The 17,594-nt window shown below is 46.2% G+C and overlaps 1 pseudogene; it reads left to right on the forward strand.

The window, feature by feature from the left end:
• Positions 1–1,447: 1,447 nt before the first annotated feature.
• On the forward strand, positions 1,448–2,596 carry LOC118386512 (dual specificity protein phosphatase 19-like; annotated as a pseudogene).
• The last annotated feature ends 14,998 nt before the right edge of the window (positions 2,597–17,594 follow it).

The raw sequence follows: 17,594 nt of genomic DNA on the forward strand, positions 1-17,594 counted from the left end.
CATGTGTAAAACTTCATATGGGCAAGCCCTTTAGGGCAATCCTCGATTCAATGGTATCTCGGTTGTGTTGGAAAATGATATATGAAATAATATACCACTGCACCAGCCTGCTGGACAAATCAAATCAAATCAAATGTATTTATATAGCCCTTCGTACATCAGCTGATATCTCAAAGTGCTGTACAGAAACCCAGCCTAAAACCCCAAACAGCAAACAATGCAGGTGTAAGCACGGTGGCTAGGAAAAACTCCCTAGAAAGGCCAAAACCTAGGAAGAAACCTAGAGAGGAACCGGGCTATGTGGGGTGGCCAGTCCTCTTCTGGCTGTGCCGGGTAGAGATTATAACAGAACATGACCAAGATGTTCAAATGTTCATAAATGACCAGCATGGTCGAATAATAATAAGGCAGAACAGTTGAAATTGGAGCAGCAGCACAGTCAGGTGGACTGGGGACAGCAAGGAGCCATCATGTCAGGTAGTCCTGGGGCACGGTCCTAGGGCTCAGGTCCTCAGAGAGAGAGAAAGAAAGAGAGAATTAGAGAAAGCATATGTGGGGTGGCCAGTCCTCTTCTGGCTGTGCCGGGTGGAGATTATAACAGAACGTGGCCAAGATGTTCAAATGTTCATAAATGACCAGCATGGTTGAATAATAGTAAGGCAGAACAGTTGAAACTGGAGCAGCAGCATGGCCAGGTGGACTGGGGACAGCAAGGAGTCATCATGTCAGGTAGTCCTGGGGCATGGTCCTAGGGCTCAGGTCCTCCGAGAGAGAGAAAGAAAGAGAGAAGGAGAGAATTAGAGAACGCACACTTAGATTCACACAGGACACCGAATAGGACAGGAGAAGTACTCCAGATATAACAAACTGACCCTAGCCCCCCGACACATAAACTACTGCAGCATAAATACTGGAGGCTGAGACAGGAGGTGTCAGGAGACACTGTGGCCCCATCCGAGGACACACACACACACACACACACACACACACACACACACACACACACACACACACACACACACACACACACACACACACACACACACACACACACACACACACACACACACACACACACAGGCTTTAGAATGGCATCATGTGATAGTGACATCTGTGACGCCCAGAAAAAAAGCCCAGGGACCCATATGGGTTGATTGACTGATTTGGGCTGATTGACTGATAGGAGTTCTCAATTTTCAAATTGGTGTTGACAAAACCTGTCCAGAAAACATGCAGGTTTTAAGTTTGTTGCCACTGAGACTCTGAGTCCACTAGATTATTGCATGTAAACACATGTATTTTTCCCTACAGACAGTTGAAACTTTTACAGTACCATTACTGTAGTAAGTCAATATAAACATATATTGCCAAATCTCTATAGGCTCAGTTATATTTCCATTACAAAATGCCTCACAGGTTCACAATTTGATGGTTGTTAATTATTGTTGTAGGCTCACAAGATGCTGCACATGATTTGGCACTCTGAAAAAATATAAGGTATTGTTTAATGTAATAGAGACATGTTTATATCATTTTCTGTCTACTTCTGTTTTGTTTTGGCGTTTCATAAATGTTCTTCTTCCATTTTAGGTGTCCCACATATTGAATGTAGCCTATGGTGTTGAAAACGCCTTTCCAGACCTGTTCATTAATAAAACACCGAGCATTCTGGATGTGTCTAATACTGACATAACATCCTATTTCCAAGAGTGCTCAAAATTCATAGACCAAGCAAATAAAGAGGTAAGTTGTTAATGTTCTCACGACCTTGTAGGCTAATTGGGGGCAGTAATATCCAGTTTATTTCAATTTTAATATTTTCTTTTTATGCTTTAATACCCTATATTTCACTGCATTCATCTTACCTGACAGTAAACATTCCTAAGCATCATGAATGGTGACACAAGTGTTTTCCACTTGCTAACTTCTTTTTATTAATAAGCACTCTACTGTATACAGCACATCGGTCAAATTACTTTACGTTAAGCTACTTTGTTTAACTTTACTTTAGTAATTTCATTGACTGTTCAAGTTTATTACCTGGCCTATACCTGATACTGGACAGCAGTGAGCCAATGCAAAGCCTCCCTCACTACCTCTAGGCATCCCCAATGTGTAATAAATAATACACAGCAGAGTTTTCACCATGCATAATTTATCCTGTTGTAGAAATATCATATATATAGTGGCCCTATGTTTGCTATACAACCTTTTAGCAAAATGCGGTGCTGGTTACCCAACAACCTAACACTGCCTCATGCTGAAAATTCACCAAAGGTTTATGATTACAATAACTTGATCAAACTGGGCTGAAGTGCTTTTGGGTATGCCTTCATTCTACTGGCATAAGGCTTGTTTCCCTCTTCTTCCCCCTCAGAATGGAGTTGTGTTGGTTCACTGCAATTCTGGAGTCTCGAGGTCCGCCTCGGTTGTCATTGGATACCTGATGTCCAGGGAAGGGAAGCCTTTTGATGACGCATTTGCCTTGGTAAAATCAGCCTGGCCAGCCACATGCCCAAACCCAGGCTTTGTCGAACAGTTGAAAGGTTTCAAACCTAAATGGGGCATACAAGCCAATGGTGGGGACTATGAATGAGCAACAACAGCAACACCTGCAGCGCCAGAGTAATGCATTTCATCATCAGCCACTGTTTCTCATAAAGAGATCATTCTGATAAAGATCCTTGGCTGTGTCCGAAATAGCACTCTATTCCCTATACAGTATTGTGCACTGGGGCCCTGGTCAAACGTAATGCACTATATAGGGAATTGGGTGACATTATGGATCTTAATATGGCCCCTAATCCCCTAATCCAAGGAACCCCACCATCATGTTGAGGTGTTCATTAGCCGTCATTTTGAAATGCCCTACAATGTCCTGTCAATTTACACTGTGGGGCCAGTGTTATCCAATAGTTAAACATTCCCGTTATCAATTTCTATAAACCACTGAGGGTGGTTTGAGGCCACAATGGAATTGAAAATAATCTCATTTGAATAGGAAAGGTATAAATATACAATTCTCAATTTTATGAACGATGCCATGTCTGTGCAACAATTCTTAAATTAATTTTGAGTCTTTCTTTTTTTGTACCAAAAATGTGTGGGGTGACAGGTAAAGAAAACGGACTAAACTGATACAAAAATATTATTGTTTAATGTTGAGTTTAAATTTGATATTCCTTGGTTATTTTGTGGGTTGTTATTCTATGTTTAGTTGCCTGTTCTGCACTAGCCATATTGCTTCACGGTTCGTTTTGTTGTTTTGTTTAGTTCTGTTCCATGTTCTCTCTTTAATTAAAGAGTTATGTTCGCTTACCACGTTGCGCCTTGGTCTCCTCCTTATGACGACCGTGACAAAACAACCCACCAAAAAGGGACCAAGCTGCGTGTTAAAAAGGAGTGGACATCGTGGACCCGGGAGAAAGAGGAGTGTAGGACATCCTGGACCTGGGAGGAGTTAATGGCAGGGGACAAGACCCTGCCATGGAAGCAGGTGGAGATAGCACAGGAGGAACAGCGTCGATATGAGGGTACATGGCTCGCTCAGAAGCCCGAAGGCAGTCCCAATATGTTTTTTTGGGGGGGCACACAAGGAGATTGAATGAGTCAGGTCGGAGAGCTGGTGCCGGCTCAGTGCTCCTGGTCTCCAGTGTACCTCCTTGGACCAGGATATCCTGTGCCGGCTTTGCGTACTGTGTCTCTGGTGAGTCTACACAGCCCAGTAAGTCCCGCCAGGACGGGTTGTGTCAACTATACACTCAAGACCTCCAGTACGCCTCCACAGTCCAGTACATCCTGTTCCTCCACCCTGCACTCGCCCTGAGGTGTGTGTCACCAGCCCAGTACCACCAGTGCCGGCATCACGCACCAGGCTTCCAGTGCGCCTCCAGGGTCCAGTACGCTCTGTTCCTGCTCCTCGCATTCGCTCAGAGGTGCGTGTCCCCACCCCGATACCACCAGTTCTGGCACCACGCACCAGGCTTACAGTGCCTACAGGCCTACAGTGCGTCTCGGCAGTACAGAGCATCTGGCGACAGTGCCCAGTCCGGAGCGTCCGGCGACAGTGCCCAGTCCAGAGCGTCCGGCGACAGTGCCCAGTCCGGAGCGTCCGGCGACAGTGCCCAGTCCGGAGCGTCCGGCGACGGTGCCCAGTCCGGAGCGTCCGGCGACGGTGCCCAGTCCGGAGCGTCCGGCGATGGTGCCCAGTCCGGAACCTCCAACGACGGGCCACAGTCCGGGGTCTCCAACGACGGGCAACAGTCCGGAACCTCCTACGACGGGCCACAGTCCGGAGCCTACAACGATGGTCCCCAGCCCGGGGTCTCCAGCGACGGTCCCCAGCCCGGCATCTCCAGCGATGGTCCCCAGCCCGGGGTCTCCAGCGACAGTCCCCAGCCCGGCGTCTCCAGCGACGGTCCCCAACCCGGCGTCTCCAGCGACGGTCCCCAGCCCGGGGTTTCCAGCGACGGTTCCCAGTCCAGAAAATCTGGCGATGATCCAAGTAGCGAGGGTCCCTAGCCCGGGGTCTACGGTGAGGATCCGCAGTCCAGAGCATCCGGCGATGATCCACGGGTCAGTGATACAAGAGCGGACTCAGTATAAAGAAGGGGGGTGACGTCCAGAACCAAGGACAGACAGGAGATTCTGGCGGCTCAGGACAGACGGGAGACTCTAGCGGCTCAGGACAGACGGGAGACTCTGGCGGCTCAGGACAGACGGGAGACTCTGGCGGCTCAGGACAGACGGGAGACTCTGGCGACTCAGGACAGACGGGAGACTGGCAGCTCAGGACAGACGGGAGACTCTGACAGCGCTGGGCAGGAGGAAGTCTCTGGCAGCGCTGGACAGGCGGGAGCACCTGTAGGGAGAAGACGGAGAGACAGCCTGGTGCGGGGGGCTGCCACCGGAGGGCTGGTGCGTGGAGATGGCACCAGATAGACCGGACGTGCAGGCGCACTGAAGCTCTTGAGCACCGAGCCTGCCCAACCTTACCTGGTTGAATGCTCCCCGTAGCCAGGCCAGTGCGGCGAGGTGGAATTGCCCGCACTGGGCTGTGCTGGCGAACTGGGGACACCATGCGTAAGGCTGGAGACCAGATGCGTAGAGCCGGCTTCATGGCACCTGGTTCGATGCCCACTCTAGCCCGACCGATACGAGGAGCTGGAATGTACCGCACCGGGCTATGCACAGGCACCGGGGACTCCGTGCACTCCACCGCATAACACGGTGCCTGCCCGCTCCCTCTCGCTCTCCGGTAAGCACGGGGAGTTGGCTCAGGTCTCCTACCTGACTTAGCCACACTCCCCGTGTGCACCCCTAATACACTTTTGGGGCTGCCTCTCGGGCTTCCAGCCGCGCTGCCGCGCTGCCTCCTCATACTGGCGCCTCTCTGCTTTCGCTGCCTCCAGCTCTGCTTTAGGGTGGCGATATTCCCCTGCTTGTGCCCAGGGTCCCTTGCCGTCCAAAATCTCCTCCCAAGTCCAGGAGTCTTGTGTTTTCAGCCGCTGCTGCTGCCCGTTACCACGCTGCTTGGTCCTCTTGTGGTGGGTGTTTCTGTAAAGGATTTCCTCCTCTTCGTCTGTGGAGAAGTAAGGATCGGACCAAAACGCAGCATGGTAAGTGTCCATATTGATTTATTCAAAAACACAACTGAACACCGGAACAAAATAATAAACATGAAATATACAAAACCGAAACAGTACCGTGTTGCCCAAACACTCACACGGAAACAAACACCCACAAACCAAAAGTGAAACCCAGGCTACCTAAGTATGATTCCCAATCAGAGACAACTAACGACACCTGCCTCTGATTGAGAACCATACTAGGCCGAACACAAAAACCAACATAGAAAAACAAACACAGACTGCCCACCCCAACTCACGCCCTGATCATAATAAAACAAATAATAAAATAACAGAACTATGGTCAGAACATGACAATTTATATGTCTATGGTTGCCTAGATTGGTTCTCAATCAGAGGCAGCTGTTTATCGTTGTCTTTGATTGGGAACCATATTTAGGTAGCCATATTCCTTGGTTATTTTGTGGGTTGTTATTCTAAATTTAGTTGCCATATTGCTTCACTGTTCGTTTTGTTTGGTTCTGTTCAGTGTTCTCTCTTTAATTAAATAGTTATGTTCGCTTATCACGCATGCGCCATGGTCTCCTCCTTATGACGACCGTGACATATATGAACATGTTTGACTGCAAATTAAAATGTTGTGAACGCTTGTTCAAGCACAGGGATGAGCTACTTTGATGGGGGTGGGGGCCACAAAAAAAATCAGTGCCCACAATGGCTCGCGGGTCTGCGTACACACATCCATACAGGCATGCAGTCAAACTGATTTGTGCAATCAATCTATTTACGCAGTTCACATTTTTGTTTTGAAGTTATTTCCTGCAATTTGGCCATGGGGTGTGGAGAAAGTTTTGCAGTTTTAAGGCAAGTTTTCTGCAATTCTAGTCATTTTGCCATGGGGTGGAGAGAACTTTTTGCAATTTTATGACAAATTTCATGCAATTCTACTCATTTTGTCATGGGGCAGAGTGAAAGAATGTGTAGTTTTACAGCTGATTTTCTCATGCATTTTGCCATGGGGTGGAGGGAAATTGTTGCTGTTTTAAAGCAAATTTCCTGCAAATCTACACATTTTACCGTGACTTATGTCATTAATCAATCTAAAAATTGTTAGCTGACATGGCTAATTCAGTAACTGTCAGTGATTGACATAACAAGAGAAAAACTGCTGATTCACAACCAAATTTGCACCTTGTGTATTCTACTATTCTAACTCTCAACAGTAAGTTGAAGAAAAAAAATGAAGAAAAATAAATATACTTTTAAATGTTGCTCGGGGGCCTTTTTTTGGAAATTGATCTGAGGGAGTACAAAAGGTGGGCCGTGGGCCGCTCGTTGCAGATCCCTATTCTAGAATGTAAACTTATTTTATTTGAGTTTCTTGGATTTTTGTCACCCATGAGCAAATCGGGAAGGGGACTGTGGAAATGTCTCTGTCTGTATAGTACATTTGTATGTTCGTTCATCACACGTGATATCTCAGACAGCACTCGCCCAATTTTGACTAAACTTTGGTGAATGATGGGTTTTGCCATAGAGATCCACCTTTTACAAAATTACACTGATTGGCCCAAGGGGGACGTTATAGTAATCAACTGTACGTACATTAGTCACACGTGATATCTCAAACACCACTGGCCCCATTTTGATTAAACTTGGATTAATGAAGCGTCATGCCATAGAGATCTGTCATTGACAAAATTACACTGATTGGCCCAAGGGTGGCACTGCATCAATCGTGATGGATGACATGTTTACTGTTTTGCTTTATTTTGGCTTCCATACACAATGTACTGCTTACATTTCCTCCATAATATTTGTTTTGGCAACTAGTGTGAATTATTAATCAAGAACCTATCTTTTGATTAATGCATGAATGAACCCTTTTGATCAATGTGTGTGTGTATTCAGAATATACAGTGCCATCAAAGTTTTCATACCCATTGACTTATTCCACATTTTGTTGGGTTACAGCATGTATTCAAAATTGATTAAATAGATTTGTTTCACCCATCCACACACGATACCCGATAATGGCAAAGTGAAAACATATTTTTGAAAATGTAGCATGAAAAATGAAATACAGAAACATCTCATTTACACAAGTATTTACGCCAGAGTCAATACTTTGTAGAAGCACCTTTGGCAGTGATTACCACTGTGAGTCTTTTGGGGTACGTCTCTAAGAGTTTTCTACACCTGGATTGTGTAACATCTGCCCATTATTATTTTCAAAATTATTCAAGCTGTCAAATTGGTTGTTGCTCATTGCAAGGCAGCTATTTTCAGGTCTTGCCATAGATTTTCAACTAGATTTAAGTCAACTGTAATTTGGCCATTCAGGAACATTCACTGTCTTCTTAGTAAGCAATTCCAGTGTAGATGTGTTTTTGGTTATTGTCCTGCTGAAAGGTGAATGTATCTTCCAGTGTCTGGTGGAAAGCAGACTCAACAAAGTTTTCTTCTAGGATTTTGCCTGTGCTTAGCTCCATTCCATTTATTTTCGATCCTGAAAAACTCCCCAGTCCTCCCCAGTCCAAGCATACCCATAACATGATGCAGTCACCACTATGCTTAAAAATATGGAGAGAGGTACTCAGTAATGTGTTGTATTGTATTTGCCACAAACATAACACTTTGTATTCAGGATAAAAAGTTAATTGCTTTGCCACATTTTTTGCAGGATTACTTTAGTGCCTTGTTGCAAACAGGATGAATGTTTTGGAATATTTTTATTCTGTACAGGCTTCCTTCTTTTCACTCTGTCAATTAGGTGTCACGTTCTGACCTTAGTTCCTTTGTTATGTCTTTGTTTTAGTATGGTCAGGGCGTGAGTTGGGTAGGTTGTCTATGTTCGTTTTTCTATAATTTGTGATTTCTGTGTTCGGCCTAGTATGGTTCTCAATCAGAGGCAGCTGTCAATCGTTGTCCCTGATTGAGAATCATACTTAGGTAGCCTGGTTTCACTTTTGAGTTATGGGTGTTTGTCTTCCGTGTCAGTGTTTGTTACCACACGGGACTGTTTTGTTTATTCACGTTTATTGTATTGTTCTATTGTGTTTGATTAAACATTATGGACACTTACCAAGCTGCGTATTGGTCCTCCGATCCGAGATGTACCCCTTCTCGCTACTCCTCCTCAGAAGAGGAGGACGAGATCCGTTACATGAGGTCAGTATTGCGGAGTAGCTTCAATGTTGCTGATCCATCCTCACTTCACAGCCATGAAACTCTGTAACTGTTTTAAAGTCACCATTGTCCTCATGGTGAAATCCCTGAAAGGTTTCCATCCTCTCTGTCATCCAAAGTGTAATTAAGAACTTCACCATGCTCCAAGGGATATTCAACGTATGCTTTTAAAAATGTGACCCATCTTTAAGAACTTCACCATGCTCCAAGGGATATTCAATGTATGCTTTTTAAAATTTTACCCATCTACTAATATGTGCATTGGACAACCTTCCTGGTCTTTGTGGATGAATATGTGTTTGAAATTCACAGCTTGACTGAGGGACCTTACAGATAATTGTATGTGTGGAGTACAGAGATGTGGTAGTCATTAAAAAACAGGTTAAACTCTATTATTGCACACAGAGTGAGTTCATGCAATTTATTATGTGACTTGTTAAGCACATTTGTATTCCTGAACTTATTTAGGCTTGCAATAACAAAGGGGTTGAATACTTATTGGCTCAAGATGCTTTATTAATTTGGGAAAATTTGCAAAAACACAACAACACTTTGACATTATAGGGTATTGGGTGTAGCCCAGTGACAAAACAAATTCAGGCTGTAACACAACATAATGTGGAAAAGGTCAAGGGGTGTGAATACTTTCTGAAGAAACTGTATATATTGAATAAAAAAAACTGCTACTGAAGAGTTCATCTCCATTCAATTAAGTTTATAAAGTTATTATATTATATTATTTCATATCAATTACATCGCTAACACAGCACAACTGTAAATAAGGCACCATGATGCCAAATGCTGTTGGCGCGTTTGCTTGTCATGTTTAACCACAAGAGAGCGGCTCCAATATTGCCGCCTAATCGAGGGGATGCTGTGGTAGACAAGACAACTAACTGTATTTAGACTACTGAACATCAATAGCAGCGAGCTGGGAAATGAGAAGACAAAACAGACTGACCAGTACTAGACTCTAACTACATGGCATGGATTTCGCATCCAACAGAACAGGTGTGGCCATGGGCTCTCCATCGCTGTGAGGAGTCGCTCGCGGGAAAGCTTAACCTCTCACATGCAGACAGGCTTCGGCGGGGATTTCTATATTCTTCATGGGCACGCTCTCTTCGAAGCTCACGCGACGGAAGACTGCAGTTGTCTCGGTCATAGTCACGGAGCGGGATGATGCGGTGTGGACAGCAGCGAACGAGAACCACCTGACCGAAACTGGACCGAATGCCGTAATTAAAAATGCAGTTCAAAAGGTCGCTCCAGAGATGCAGAATGTTTCTGTCATCAGCGAGGAAGGCAAGTGCTGAAACTTTCGTTGCCCTTATCAACGTAGCATATACCCTGTTGTCAGGGTGAATGTCAGTGCGGCTGAATAGAGAGAATAAGAAAGTGTCAAGTTGCTTTATTTTGTAAAGACAACTTAATACTTGATATTTAAAATATTGAATTAGTTAGGCAGGTATTAATGTCAGTCAGTTACTTCTCTCATTCAGTATGCCTACTTCAACTAAACATACTGTAATGAAACAGGCAGGGAGCAGGTCTCGAACCCTCGACCTTCTAACCCGAAGTCCAGCACGCTTTCGACTGTTCCACAAAAGCATGCTCGTGCGGCAGAGTCTATATTGTTACAATACTCACCTTGCCTATGACAGACTACAACTTGCTGGTTATTAGATAGCAAATTTTAAACTGTAAAGTAAGCAAGATGAGTCTCACAGTTTGCAGTAGCCTAAACACTATTCCATATAGACCTCATGATTTCCCTAGATACAGTATATAACCTGTCATTACCAGTGTTTGAAACTGCATGGACAATCTTCAAAATTGTAGGGTAAAACCCAGTGACTTCTAGTCAAACCAAACTGTATTTACAAAGGTTTAGGCTAACATGTTGACCACTTCATCCCAGTTTTTGGTTATCTCAACATTTACTGTGCAATGCCCATGGTAAATTGAGTGAAACACATACACACTCATTGGGACCCAGACCCACAGGACCTTGTTGCACCCTGCAACACACCCACATTGGAGTTTGCAAGCTGCATAATGGCTTCCGAGACTTTGACAACATCATGCAGCTTGCACAACATCATGCAGCTTGCACATCAGAGTCTAATATTGAAGTAATTTTTCTAATGCGCAAGGCCTCCCCTGTAGCCTACAAAAATACCCTCCAAATTGAACATTGTTATAGCCCTTACAGCTGAGGTCACTGAAATATTTTTTATTTGGGGATAATATTATACCACCTCGTATTTATACCTATTATACCACCATCAATTGAAGTTACAAATCTTCCTTATTAAGAACAAACTGGTCAGATAACAGCATGGGTTGGACATGAGGCAGGACTCATTTACACCACCCTCAGAATACAATCAAAACACACTTATGAAATATTGTAAATCACGATTAGCCTGTAATATACCTCAGAGGAGGCTGGTGGTGGGAGCAATAGGAGTAATCAATGGAACAGAGTCAAACCGTTGTTTCCATGTGTTTGAGGTGTTTGGTACCATTCCTTCACTTTCACCACAATTTCTTACAAAACATCCTTATTCTAGAATTGATTAAATTGTTTTGTTTCCTCATCAATCTACACACAATACCCCATGAAGACAAAGAAAAAACTGTTTTTTAGACACTTTAGCAAATCTATACAAAAAAAAAAAAAAAACTGAAATATACCATTTGCATAACATTTACATTTACATTTAAGTCATTTAGCAGACGCTCTTATCCAGAGCGACTTACAAATTGGTGCATTCACCTTATGATATCCAGTGGAACAGCCACTTTACAATAGTGCATCTAAATCTTTTAGGGGGGGTGAGAAGGATTACTTATCCTATCCTAGGTATTCCTTAAAGAGGTGGGGTTTCAGGTGTCTCCGGAAGGTGGTGATTGACTCCGCTGTCCTGGCGTCGTGAGGGAGTTTGTTCCACCATTGGGGGCCAGAGCAGCGAACAGTTTTGACTGGGCTGAGCGGGAACTGTACTTCCTCAGTGGTAGGGAGGCGAGCAGGCCAGAGGTGGATGAACGCAGTGCCCTTGTTTGGGTGTAGGGCCTGATCAGAGCCTGGAGGTACTGAGGTGCCGTTCCCCTCACAGCTCCGTAGGCAAGCACCATGGTCTTGTAGCGGATGCGAGCTTCAACTGGAAGCCAGTGGAGAGAGCGGAGGAGCGGGGTGACGTGAGAGAACTTGGGAAGGTTGAACACCAGACGGGCTGCGGCGTTCTGGATGAGTTGTAGGGGTTTAATGGCACAGGCAGGGAGCCCAGCCAACAGCGAGTTGCAGTAATCCAGACGGGAGATGACAAGTGCCTGGATTAGGACCTGCGCCGCTTCCTGTGTGAGGCAGGGTCGTACTCTGCGGATGTTGTAGAGCATGAACCTACAGGAACGGGCCACCGCCTTGATGTTAGTTGAGAACGACAGGGTGTTGTCCAGGATCACGCCAAGGTTCTTAGTGCTCTGGGAGGAGGACACAATGGAGTTGTCAACCGTGATGGCGAGATCATGGAACGGGCAGTCCTTCCCCGGGAGCAAGAGCAGCTCCGTCTTCAGGTTCAGCTTGAGGTGGTGATCCGTCATCCACACTGATATGTCTGCCAGACATGCAGAGATGCGATTCGCCACCTGGTCATCAGAAGGGGGAAAGGAGAAGATTAATTGTGTGTCGTCTGCATAGCAATGATAGGAGAGACCATGTGAGGTTATGACAGAGCCAAGTGACTTGGTGTATAGCAAGAATAGGAGAGGGCCTAGAACAGAGCCCTGGGGGACACCAGTGGTGAGAGCGCGTGGTGAGGAGACAGATTCTCGCCACGCCACTTGGTAGGAGCGACCTGTCAGGTAGGACGCAATCCAAGCGTGGGCCGCGCCGGAGATGCCCAACTCGGAGAGGGTGGAGAGGAGGATCTGATGGTTCACAGTATCGAAGGCAGCCGATAGGTCTAGAAGGATGAGAACAGAGGAGAGAGAGTTAGCTTTAGCAGTGCGGAGCGCCTCCGTGATGCAGAGAAGAGCAGTCTCAGTTGAATGACTAGTCTTGAAACCTGACTGATTTGGATCAAGAAGGTCATTCTGAGAGAGATAGCGGTAGAGCTGGCCAAGGACGGCACGTTCAAGAGTTTTGGAGAGAAAAGAAAGAAGGGATACTGGTCTGTAGTTGTTGACATCGGAGGGATCGAGTGTAGGTTTTTTCAGAAGGGGTGCAACTCTCGCTCTCTTGAAGACGGAAGGGACGTAGCCAGCGGTCAGGGATGAGTTGATGAGCGAGGTGAGGTAAGGGAGAAGGTCTCCGGAAATGGTCTGGAGAAGAGAGGAGGGGATAGGGTCAAGCGGGCAGGTTGTTGGGCGGCCGGCCGTCACAAGACGCAAGATTTCATCTGGAGAGAGAGGGGAGAAAGAGGTCAGAGCACAGGGTAGGGCAGTGTGAGCAGAACCGGCGGTGTCGTTTGACTTAGCAAACGAGGATCGGATGTCGTCGACCTTCTTTTCAAAATGGTTGACGAAGTCATCTGCAGAGAGGGAGGAGGGGGAGGGGGAGGAGGATTCAGGAGGGAGGAGAAGGTGGCAAAGAGCTTCCTAGGGTTAGAGGCAGATGCTTGGAATTTAGAGTGGTAGAAAGTGGCTTTAGCAGCAGAGACAGAGGAGGAAAATGTAGAGAGGAGGGAGTGAAAGGATGCCAGGTCCGCAGGGAGGCGAGTTTTCCTCCATTTCCGCTCGGCTGCCCGGAGCCCTGTTCTGTGAGCTCGCAATGAGTCGTCGAGCCACGGAGCGGGAGGGGAGGACCGAGCCGGCCTGGAGGATAGGGGACATAGAGAGTCAAAGGATGCAGAAAGGGAGGAGAGGAGGGTTGAGGAGGCAGAATCAGGAGATAGGTTGGAGAAGGTTTGAGCAGAGGGAAGAGATGATAGGATGGAAGAGGAGAGAGTAGCGGGGGAGAGAGAGCGAAGGTTGGGACGGCGCGATACCATCCGAGTAGGGGCAGTGTGGGAAGTGTTGGATGAGAGCGAGAGGGAAAAGGATACAAGGTAGTGGTCGGAGACTTGGAGGGAGTTGCAATGAGGTTAGTGGAAGAACAGCATCTAGTAAAGATGAGGTTGAGCGTATTGCCTGCCTTGTGAGTAGGGGGGAAGGTGAGAGGGTGAGGTCAAAAGAGGAGAGGAGTGGAAAGAAGGAGGCAGAGAGGAATGAGTCAAAGGTAGACGTGGGGAGGTTAAAGTCGCCCAGAACTGTGAGAGGTGAGCCGTCCTCAGGAAAGGAGCTTATCAAGGCATCAAGCTCATTGATGAACTCTCCGAGGGAACCTGGAGGGCGATAAATGATAAGGATGTTAAGCTTGAAAGGGCTGGTAACTGTGACAGCATGGAATTCAAAGGAGGCGATAGACAGATGGGTAAGAGGAGAAAGAGAGAATGACCACTTGGGAGAGATGAGGATCCCGGTGCCACCACCCCGCTGACCAGAAGCTCTCGGGGTGTGCGAGAACACGTGGGCGGACGAAGAGAGAGCAGTAGGAGTAGCAGTGTTATCTGTGGTGATCCATGTTTCCGTCAGTGCCAAGAAGTCGAGGGACTGGAGGGAGGCATAGGCTGAGATGAACTCTGCCTTGTTGGCCGCAGATCGGCAGTTCCAGAGGCTACCGGAGACCTGGAACTCCACGTGGGTCGTGCGCGCTGGGACCACCAGATTAGGGTGGCCGCGGCCACGCGGTGTGGAGCGTTTGTATGGTCTGTGCAGATAGGAGAGAACAGGGATAGACAGACACATAGTTGACAGGCTACAGAAGAGGCTACGCTAATGCAAGGAGATTGGAATGACAAGTGGACTACACGTCTCGAATGTTCAGAAAGTCAAGCTTACGCAGCAAGAATCTTATTGACTAAAATGATTAAAATGATACAGTACTGCTGAAGTAGGCTAGCTGGCAGTGGCTGCGTTGTTGACACTACACTAATCAAGTCGTTCCGTTGAGTGTAATAGTTTCTACAGTGTAGCTATTCGGGGGCTAGCTGGCTAGCTAGCAGTGTTGATTACGTTACGTTGCGTTAAAAGAACGACAATAGCTGGCTAGCTAACCTAGAAAATCGCTCTAGACTACACAATTATCTTTGATACAAAGACGGCTATGTAGCTAGCTATGTAGCTAGCTACGATCAAGCAAATCAAACCGTTGTGCTGTAATGAAATGAAATGAAAATGTGATACTATCTGTGGAGCGAAGCGGAAAGCGACCGGGTTGTTGAGTGGGAAGTTATATTCGGTAGACGTTGGCTAGCTGTTAGCTGTTAGCTGTTAGCTAGCTAGCTAGCAGTGTCTCCTACGTTAAGGACGACAAATAGCTGGCTAGCTAACCTCGGTAAATTAAGATAATCACTCTAAGACTACACACTCTAAACTACACAATTATCTTGGATACGAAGACAGCAAAGACAACTATGTAGCTAGCTAACACTACACTAATCAAGTCGTTCAGTTGAGTGTAATAGTTTCTACAGTGCTGCATAAGTATTCAGACCCTTTATTCAGTACTTTGTCGCAGCACTTTTGGCAGCAATTACAGCCTCGAGTATTCTTGGCTATGACGCTACAAGCATTGCACCTGTATTTGGGGAGTTTCTCCATACCTCTTTGCAGAACCTCTCAAGCTCTGTCAGGTTGGATGGGGAGCGTTGCTGCACAGCTATTTTCAGGTCTCTCCAGATATGTTCGATCAGGTTCAAGTTCGGGCTCTGGCTGGGCCACTCAAGGCCGTTCAGAGACTTGTCCTGAAGCCACTCCTGTATTGTCTTGGCTGTGTGCTTAGGATCGTCGTGAACCTTCGCCCCAGTCTGTGATCCTGAGGGATTAAAAAAAAAATCTGATCCTGAGCGTTGTCTTGGCTGTGTGCTTAGGGGCGTTGTCCTGATGGAAGGTGAACCTTTGCCCCCGTCTGAGGTCAAAATCAAATCAAATTGTATTTGTCACATGCGCCAAATACATCAGGTGTAGACCTTACAATGAAATACTTACTTACAAGCCCTTAACCAACAATGTTTTAAGAAAAAACGTGTTAAGTAAAAAAATAGAAAATAAAAGTAACAAATATTTAAACAGCAGCAGTAAAATAACAATAGCGAAGCTATATACAGGGGGTACCGGTAGAGTGTCAATGTGCGGGGGCACCAGCTAGTCGAGGTAATTGAGGTAATACGTACATGTAGGTAGAGTTAAAGTGACTATGCATAGATAATAAACAGAGAGTAGCAGCGTAAAAGAGGGGTCTGGGTAGCCCTTTGATTAGCTATTCAGGAGTCTTATGGCTTGGAGGTAGAAGCTGTTAAGAAGCCATTTGGATCTAGACTTAGCGCTACGGTACCGCTTGCCGTGCAATAGCAGAGAGAACAGTCCATGACTAGGGTGGCTGGAGTCTTTGATACTTTTTAGGGCCTTCCTCTGATACCTTGTGGTATAGAGGTCCGGGATTGCAGAAAGCTTGGCCCCAGTGATGTACTGGGCCTTACGCACTACCGTCTGTAGTGCCTTACGGTTGGAGGCCGAGCAGTTGCCATACCAGGCAGTGATGAGACCAGTCAGGATGCTCTCGATGGTGCAGCTGTAGAACCTTTTGAGGATCTGAGGACCCATGCCAAATCTTTTCAGTCTCCTGAGGGGGAATAGGCTTTTTCGTGCCCTCTTTACGACTGTCTTGGTGTGTTTGGACCATGAGAGTTTGTTGGTGATGTGGACGGCAAGGAACTTGAAGTTCTCAACCTGCTCCACTGCAGCCCCGTCGCTGAGAATGGGGGCGTGCTCGGTCCTCCTTTTCCTGTAGTCCACAATCATCTCCTTTGTCTTGATCACATTGAGGGAGAGGTTATTGTCCTGTCACCACATGGCCAGCTCTCTGACCTCCTCACTATAGGCTGTCTCATCGATGTTGGTGATCGGCATGCTTAATGATGGTGTTGGAGTCGTGCCTGGCCATGCAGTCATGAGTAAACAGGGAATTCAGGACTGGACTGAGCACGCACCCCTGAGGGGCCCCTGTGTTGAGGATCAGCGTGGCGGATGTGTTGTTACCTACCCTTACCATCTGGGGGCGGCCCGTCAGGACGTCCAGGATCCAGTTGCAGAGGGAGGTTTTTAGGCCCAGGGTCCGTAGCTTAGTGATTAGCTTTGAGGGCACGATGGTCTTGAATGCTGAGCTGTGGTTAATGAATAGCATTCTCACATACAGTTGTCGGAAGTTTACATACATCAAATACATTAGCCAAATACATTTAAAGTCAGTTTTTAACAATTTCTGACATTTAACACTAGTAAAAATTCCCTGTCTTGGGTCAGTGAGGATAACCACTTTATTTTAAGAATGTTTAATGTCAGAATAATAGTAGAGAGAATTATTTATTTCAGCTTTTATTTCTTTCATCACATTCCCAGTGGGTCAGAAGTTTACATGCACTCAATTAGTATTTGGTAGCATTGCCTTTAAATTGTTTATCTTGCGTCAAATGTTTCGGGTAGCCTTCCACAAGCTTCCCACAATAAGTTGGGTGAATTTTGGTCCATTCCTCCTGACAAAGCTGGTGTAACGGAGTCAGGTTTGTAGTCTTCCTTGCTCGCACACGCTTTTTCAGTTCTGCCCACAAATGTTGAGATCAGGGATTTGTGATGGCCACTCCAATACCTTGAATTGGTTGTCCTTAAGCCATTTTGCCACAACTTTGGAAGTATGCTTGGGGTCATTGTCCATTTGAAAGACCCATTTGTGACCAAGCTTTAACTTCCTGACTGATGTCTTGAGATAGTGCTTCA

This window comes from Oncorhynchus keta, chromosome 7 (assembly GCF_023373465.1).
Source record: "Oncorhynchus keta strain PuntledgeMale-10-30-2019 chromosome 7, Oket_V2, whole genome shotgun sequence".
NCBI classification, from domain to species: Eukaryota; Metazoa; Chordata; class Actinopteri; order Salmoniformes; family Salmonidae; genus Oncorhynchus; species Oncorhynchus keta.